Source organism: Lithobates pipiens, unplaced genomic scaffold, assembly GCF_037356315.1.
Source record: "Lithobates pipiens isolate NorthernLeopardFrog02 unplaced genomic scaffold, aLitPip1_a1.2 Scaffold_27, whole genome shotgun sequence".
Lineage (NCBI taxonomy): Eukaryota > Metazoa > Chordata > Amphibia > Anura > Ranidae > Lithobates > Lithobates pipiens.
In genome coordinates this window covers 188529707-188538595 of record NW_027507788.1, presented here as the reverse complement: position 1 = coordinate 188538595, position 8889 = coordinate 188529707, and positions in this window count along the sequence as shown.

Here is an 8889-nt window from a genome sequence, read left to right as displayed (position 1 = left end):
AACATGCAAATTAGCTGTTTTGAGGCAACATCCAACCATGTATACGCTCCATCGGACAAACTTTTTCGTTTTTCATCGGACTTTTGTTGGCTGTGCGAACGGACAAACTTTTTGACAAAAGTCCAATGGAGCAAAGCCCGATCATGTGTACAGAAAACCATAGGACTTTTGTACAAAGTACAAACACACAGGCTCAGAACCAATGCAAAAGATCAGACAACAATACAGAAGTTGACCAAAGGTGGTGCTGGAGTACTTGAATGTCCTCTTTTGAAGTGTCGTCAGTACGTTGAAACGTCACTACGTTCGTGTTTGTTTCCTAAAAAGTCTGATCGTGTGTATGCAATACAAACTTACGGCCAACGCCCTTTGTACAAAAAACCAAGGGAAAGTTTGTACAAAGTCCGATCGTGTGTATGAGGCTTTAGACATTGTTCCAATGCACGGCTGCAGAGATCGGGAAATGCTCTGCACGTGCCGTTTGCGAACACGCCTGAGCTCATCCTTATTGGCAAGTACAGAATCACATTATATATAAAATAATATGCAAAGTGGTTGGAGGGAAGCTTCAGAAATGGCAAAAATGTTTTTATTACAAATTATGTCAGCAGACTGCAGTTCCTCTTTAAGCAGTTGAGGACACCATACGTGCTACACATGCCCAGAAATCATCATCAAGGTATACAGGATGTGTAGAGCGCATCCAGTCCCTCCACCCCTCCTGCCACGCCCCTTCTGATTGCTTGCAATTCTTGGCTCTCAAAATGAAATTAGGATTTGCTGTCTACATGCAGCTACTACTATTAAATTTAATTTTTTTTTAATCTGCTGATCAAAGGGTTGAACTTCAATGTGCAGATGTCCATAACCTGACAAGTTTAAAAAAAAATGAACCCTTATTTTAACCTAATCAGTCATATTTAACTCCTTCCCCTCTCCCTCCACTATTTTCATGCTTTTTTAAATTTTATTTGGTTACCATTAGGCTTTTTTTCTTATTTGTTTTTGTGGGGTTTTTTTGCATTCTGTTTTTACAACGTTTTTTCATTAAAGTGCAAAATTGAAAGAAAAAAAAAAACAACCTTTTACTTTAACTAACTGTGTCAGTTTAAACTGGACAAATTATAGAATTTTAAATACTATTATAATTTAATATTATTTATACTTTTATTCCACAGTACCACTTTTTTTTTTTTTTTTATGTTTTTCAACATTTTTGTCTATGGATTGCATAAAAAGAGAGTCGGTAATTTTTACAAGACCATAGCACAAAAAATAAAGCCTATACGTATTACTTTAAGTTTAAAGCGGTTGTAAAGCCTGAATGTTTTTTTTACCTTCATGTATCCCATGTATTGAAGGTAATCATAAAATCATATTGGAATTTAGGTTACATAGTTGGCAAGTTTGGAAAAAGACACAAGTCCATCAAGTCCAACCTATGTGTGTGATTTTGTGTCAGTATTACAATGTATATCCTTGTATGTTGTGGTCGTTCATGTGCTTATCTAATTGGGGTTTTTATTTTATTTTTAATTATCGATGCTCCCTGCTGAAACGTCCGCCTGTGGAAGAGAATTCTGCATCCTTACCGCTCTTACAGTAAAGAACCCTCTATGTGCTTTAAGGTTAAACCACTTTTCTTCTAGTTTTAGTGAATGACCGCTTGTCTTATTAAATTCCCTTTTGCGGAAAAGGTTTATCCCTATTGTGGGGTCACCAGTACGGTATTTGTATAGTGAAATCGTATCCCCTTTCAAGCGTCTCTTCTCCAGGGAGAAGAAGTTCAGTGTTTGCAACCTTTCCTCATAACTAATATCCTCCAGATGCTTTATTAGCTTTGTTGCCCTTCTCTTGACTCTCTCCAGTTCTATTACATCCTTCCTGAGAACTGATGCCCAAAACTGAGCAGCATACTCCAGGTGCGGCTGGGCCAGAGTCTTGTAGAGCGGGAGAATTTTCATTTTATCTCTGGAGTTAATCCCCTTTTTACTGCCAATATTCTGTTTGCTTTGCTTGCAGCAGTTTGGCCTTGCATGCCATTGTTGAGCCCATCATCTACTAGGACCCCCAGGTCCTTTGTAAATCCTCGATTTCCCCAGAGGTTCTCCCCTAGTGAGTAAATTGCATTCATGTTTTTTCCACCAAAATGCATTATTTTACATTTCTCTACATTAAACCTCATTTGCCGTGTAGTTGCCCACCCTATTAATTTCTTCAGATCTTCTTACAAGGTTTCCACATCCTGCGGAAGAAGTTATTGCCCTGATTAGCTTGGTATTGTCTGCAAATACAGAGATTGAACTGTTTACCCCATCCTCCAGGTTGTTTATGAATAAATTACATGGGATTGGTCCCAGCACAGAACGCTGGGAGAGCCCGCTTTCCACCCGGACCATTCCAAGTACTCCACATTTATTACTACCCTCTGAACTCACCCTTGTAGCCAGTTTTCAATCCATGTACTCACCCTATGGTCCATGCCCATGGACCTTACTTTGTACAGTAAACGTTTATGGGGAACTGTGTCAAATGCTTTTGCAAAATCCAGATTCACCACATCCATGGGCCTTCCTTTATCTAGATGGCAGCTCACCTCCTCATAGAAGGTTAAACAGTTGATTTGGCAAGAACAATTCTTCATGAATCCATGCTGATTACTGCTAATGATACTGTTTTCATTACTAAAATCATGTATATAGTCCCTTATCATCCCCTCCAAGAGCTTGGATACTATTGATGTTAGGCTAACTGTGTATGTAATTCCCAGGGATGTATGTGGCCACACTGTGTAAAAATCTCACGCATGTGGTATCGCCATACTCGGGAGTAATAGCAGAATGTGTTTTGGGGTGTAATTTGTGGCATGCATATGCTGTGTGTGAGAAATAAACTGATAATATGACGATTTTGTGGAGAAAAAAAAAAGGAAAAACTTGATTTTGCAAAGAATTGTGGGGAAAAATGACAACTTCAAAAAACTCATCATGCCTCTTACTAAATACATTGGAATTTCTTCTTTCCAAAAAGGGGTAATTTGGGGGGTATTTGTACTTTTCTGGCATGTTATGGTCTCAAGAATTGAAAGAGGCCACCAGTACTTCAGGTGTGATCAATTTTCAGATATTGGCACCATAGCTTGTGGACTCTATAACTTTCACAAAGACCAAATAATATCCACCAATTTGTACTTATTTTTACCAAAGATATGTAGTAGTATAAATTTTGTCCAAAATTTATGATGAAAAATTACTAATCTGCAAAATTTTATAACAGAAATTCATTTTTATTTTATTTTTTTTTACAGAATTTTCTGTCTTTTTTTCTTTTATAGCACAAAAAATAAAAAACCCAGCGGTGATTAAATACCACCAAAAGAAAGCTCTATTTGTGTGGAAAAAAAAGGACAAAATTTTCATTTTGGTACAGTGTTGCATGACTGAGTAATTGTCATTCAAAATGTGAGAGCACCAAAAGCTGAAAATTGGTCTGGTTATTAAGGGTGTTTAAGTGCCCAGTGGTCAAGTGGTTAATTAACGTAGCTCTTAAATTGATGACCAAAGTTTTGGAAAACTGAATGAATACCTTCCTATCCAGTTACATCCATCAAGACCAGGTGCGGTTTGTGTCCAATCGCCAAGCGCCTGATCAGACCCAATGATTTATAAATGTCATATCAGCGATTCAGTCCTTTTGGGACAATCGTGGACCCAGAAAGAGCATGCTGTTATCATTAGACCTTTGTAAGGCCTTTGACTCCCTGTCATGGGACTACCTATTTTATGCATGAAGAGGCTATGGGTTTGGTCCAAAACTTTTGGGGGTGTTGCAGACTCTTTATAGTTTACAGTGAGAATCCAGGTCACGGGATACACTCCTATCCATATAAGAACTAGACAAGGATGCCCCCTATCTCCCATTCTATTTTTATGGGCCCTGGAACCCTTGGCTATCAAAATTAGGAGTCATCCAGCCATAAAGGGCATACATTGTGGTGAGCTTGTGCACAAGTGTGCGATGTTTGTTGACGGTATCCTCATGCTCCTTTTCATCCCGGGTCACGTCACTACCAAACCTATACCGAACATTGCACCACTTCTCCATGATCTCAGGTCTTTCCATCAACCACAACTACAAATATCCTTCCCATTTAAATGGCAGAAAAAAGCCCTCCCATATTTAGGAATCTTCCTAACCCCCACTTTAGATAAGCTGTATCAGGCAAATTATCCCCCTTTATACAACAAGATGGTGGCTGATCTCCAACAATGGGTTAATAATTTTCCATCATGTTTTGGTAGACTGCACGTGATTAAGATGAATCTCTTGCCAAGGTTACTGTACCTATTCAGAACACTGCCTATCTCAATTCGTAGGCCAGACTTACACAATTTCCAAAACAAGGTTTTGTAATTTATATGGGGGAATAAGAGACCCCGGGTGAATAAGCGCACCCTATATACGCCTAAGGATGAGGGGTAGCTTGGGAGTCCCAGACCTAGCCAGATATTTTTATTCAGCGCAATTGGCACAGTTAATTCACTTCCACTCCACAACACCCCCCGCCCATCTGAATGAAAATTGAATTTACATCCTACTAAACCATCAGTCACTTGATGTGGCTATAACCAAAAGACAGACCAGTTATGATGTGCCCTACCTTATCATTTTCATTAAACCTAGGGGATAGACTGACGAAATTCCATAATTTCAAATCCCCACATACTCCTATGGCCCTCCTAGTTGGCAATTCAGATTTCACCCCAGGTCTCAATTCCCAGTCCCTTGCTTGGTGGACAAACAAGGGTTTGATACACATAGCTGATCTCTGTGATCATAGGGGGATTCTAACACAAAGATCCCTTCAAGAGAAATACCTCCTCCCAAATGCAGAAATTTTTCATTATGTGGAAATAGTGCACTTTCTGCACACCTTGCAACATGCAGCCGATATAGCCACATCCGCCTCCATGGTGTACCTATGTAGATCCTTTGATAAGCACACTGGCTTCATTTCCAAAATCTATAGTATATTGACCTCTACCCTAGAAAAAATTTTGCGTGGGAAAGTGGGAACAAGATATGTCACTCACTCTTGCCGAATTGTCCACAACATCACAGTGTGCGTCAAAATCATGCATAAATACCTCATTAATTGAAGCAAATTACAAGGTTTTGCTTCGATCGTCCCGATAATAATAGTCTTGTTTGTTCCAGGGGCCTCTCCCTCCAACTTTCACGGGTGCGGATTGGAATGAACGATGATCCATATATGGTGGTCCTGTCCCACGTTCAAATGTTTTTGGATCTGTCTTTACAATTTTATCTTCTCACTTACACAAGTGAATTTAATGAAATCACTGCAACAAGCTCTTCTGGGACGTCTGGTAGAGGGCACACCTAAACGGGCAGGGAAACTTATAGAATAAAGAGTAGTGGTACGCTGTACATAACAGATAAGGTGCAAAAGTGCTGTATAAATGCTAAAATTACTAGAGGCAAGTGCTGGTGCTAGCCAGACCTAAAAACCTAAATAAAGTGCAGATGTCACAAAATATCCAATATGTAGAATAGTACTAAACAAAGATGAATGAAAATATTGATAGTAGTAAAATATTGACAATAAAAATGAATGCGGGTAGCATACAAAGTGATGAATAATGATAAATCCTTATTATGGGTGATGAATAATGATAAATCCTTATTATGGGTGAACAAAATATATCAGAGTGTCTGTGAAAAATTCCTTCTTAGAAATAGGCTGCAGCATATATTGTGACTTGTAAACACAATAAAGTGCTAGTGCTGGTGATAAAATTCTGCAATATGATTCTGGTGCTGGGTGACTTCTTTATCCTCCATGCTGTTTAGTGTATGGCTGTCCCCTTACCTTACTGTTGTAAGGTAACAGCGTGTGAATATGTGCCTTTAAGATTCCTGGTGGTCGTCTTATCGTGGCGTCTCTGGCTCTGCTGGTAAGTGTGTCCTGCTTACAGTCAGCATTAGCGTCCCCCTTTTTAAAACCCTTGAGGTGTCTGGAGCGGATAAGGCAGCTGTTGACGTATTTTAGTGAGATTGGTGAAGGAATCACTCTTTGAACACTGGTGGTTCCCCTCTCACTTACCATCATTAATATTTTTTGAGACTTTCTAAGATTGCTTGCATGTTTTTATATATATTTTTCATCACATATATAAAGTGACAATGTTCATCCACCTATCGTGTGTGTGTATGTGTGTTTGTATGTATGTGTATATATATTAGGGCTGTTACTGATTAAAATTTTCGTGTTCGATTAATCTTTTTTTTGAATTGACTAATTTCGATTAATTATAAGGCACATACAGATCCAACTACTTTTAGCTGATCTCCTTGCTTTGCAACTCTGCATTAGTCAGTGGTAAATGTGGTATACACTATATACAATCACCCGACACTATCCATGACTTAACTTCACAGTTCACACAAATACGTTTTAAATTCAAAATTCAAACGTCCGCTGGAAGTGTGCTGTTCCTTGCAGACACTGTGTTACACTTCAGGGTAGAAGGCAGAGCGCGGTGGAGCACACAACGTCACTTCCGGTTTCCGTGCTGGTCAGGCCCTGACCGGTTTCGTCGTTAGACTTCACCTAGGCCCTCTGTTGAAGTCGAAACGACGAAACTGGTCAGGGCCTGACCAGCACGGAAACCGGAAGTGACGTTGTGTGCTCCACCCGCTCTGCCTTCTACCCAGAAGTGTAACACAGTGTCTGCAAGGAACAGCACACTTCCAGGAGATGGAGATAGCGCCCTCTATTGTATTTCTTTATGATTGTTGATTGCATTTTAAATGTAAGCAGATAGGATTAAAGGGGGTTTCTGCTGTATGTGTATGTTGCATTATAATAAACAGGATTACGCTACGTACATCTATCCTTGTGTTTTATGATGCAATCGGAGTACCTTTACCAGTGGACCTTCTGGATAAGTGGGGTGTCAGCATAGAGTGGTGTTTGGACACTGATACAAGGCTCTCTTTCTAGCGGTGTCTGGTGAGTTTGTACCCCAGAGGAGTGTGGGCTTCACGAGGTGGATAATTGCATTCTTACTCTGGTGGAAGGTGCACAAGAGAAAAGTGACTGTGAATTATCTGAACTGTCCACATGTCCATCTGCTACATAAAGACTGTTGCCCGTGGTGTTTGCCATTGCCCTATGGTTTCATTACCATCAATTTTTTTATTTCTAATTTTATTTTCGTTTTAGCGCTGTTTTAGTATTTATCTGATGCAAGGAGGACTTTAGCTCTGGTTATACTACTGTAATACTTGTTTTATATATAACAACATTTTGTGTTTGTGTCACTACTGGCCCCTCAGCTCTGCGTCATCTACTACTACCAACCTCTACATCACCTACTCCCAACCTCTGATCTCTGCATCACTTGCTACTGAACCCTGGCTCTCTGTGTCCCTGTAAGCTACAGCCAGTATTCAGTGCAATGAAAATCTCACACGATTTTACTCAGCTGTGGGGGCTCGATCTTGCACACATGCCTGCTGCTTTCAGAAAATGCCCCTGACCTGAGCTCATCATTGCGCATCCATTGCAGATGCTTGTATGGGACATCACATAGAAGCATATGGGCTGGATGCGAGAGGTGGATCAGCTGGGAGTGTGCCCAGACAGGTATATGTTTCTCATCTCTGCTTCCTTGCACCACTCTGCATATTGCGCATATCATAGATGAGAAGAGGGTACAGCGGTGGGGCAGAAGAGCAGGAGGGTACGATAGTGGGGCAGATGTGCAGTGGGTACAGTGGTGGAAGAGAGATGAGAAGGGGGGTTACAGTGATGGGGCAGATGAGCAGGGGGTTAGAGTGGTAGCACAGAGGAGCTGGGGGGGGGGGGGGGGTGGTTCAGTGATGGGCCAGATGAGAAGGGTGTTATATTGGTGGTACAGATGAGCAGGGGGTTACACTGGTGGGGCAGATAATCTTTCTTCATAGAATTCAGAGTCTTCCTCGTAGCTGAGTTCCTCCATGCCCCTTATCAGCTTGGTTGCCCTTCTCCACTTTTTCCAGTTCCCCAATCTATCCTTTTTGAGAACAGGTGCCCAAAACTGAACTGCGTATTCCAGATGAGGTCTTACTAAGGATATTATTGTGCGGCCTTATACATATAAATTGTACGCACTGGGGTCCTACAAAAGCTTCTTCTGGATGGTGATGTACAATGACCGTGTGGGTGTAAAGCTAACCATCTCCATCCAACTATCAGAGGTTACAGGGTTTGGGATACTTTGCTCATTGTTAACACACAAGCAGGTACCCGCCCTTTGTATTTATCAGAGGATCTGTGCCATGCAGTACATCTGAAACTGACACAGGAATTACACCAGGACATCGTGGGCAGAATACTGTAAGCTTGTGTGAAGCCACAAAACAGAAATTTACATCATCTGGAGAGATATGCACACCCCATGTGGGTTCTTGGGCCCCGTATGACCTTGATACATCCCTCATCCCTAAATATGATGCTAGGAATGAGGTGTGGCAGTTACTGTCATTTTAATTTGAAAATAGCACCAAAAAGGCCCTGTAACTTTAATCTGTACCAAAGCGAGTCATCCTTGTGCTCAGTAGAGATCAACATGCAATCTTGCATGAAATCTACACACAGATCACTAAAGCATCATTTTTTCCACCAAGCTAAACTTAAATCATCATCAATAACAAATCTATAAATGTAGATGTACATTCAGTTACTGTAATCTGTCCCTTTAAAAAGTATTCATACCCCTTGAAATTTTCCAGTCTTTGTGCCATACTCTTTCCATTTTCGTATCATGGATTGAACCGTGCTTTGTGAGACGTTCAAAGCTTGGGATATTTTTTTTTATACCCTAA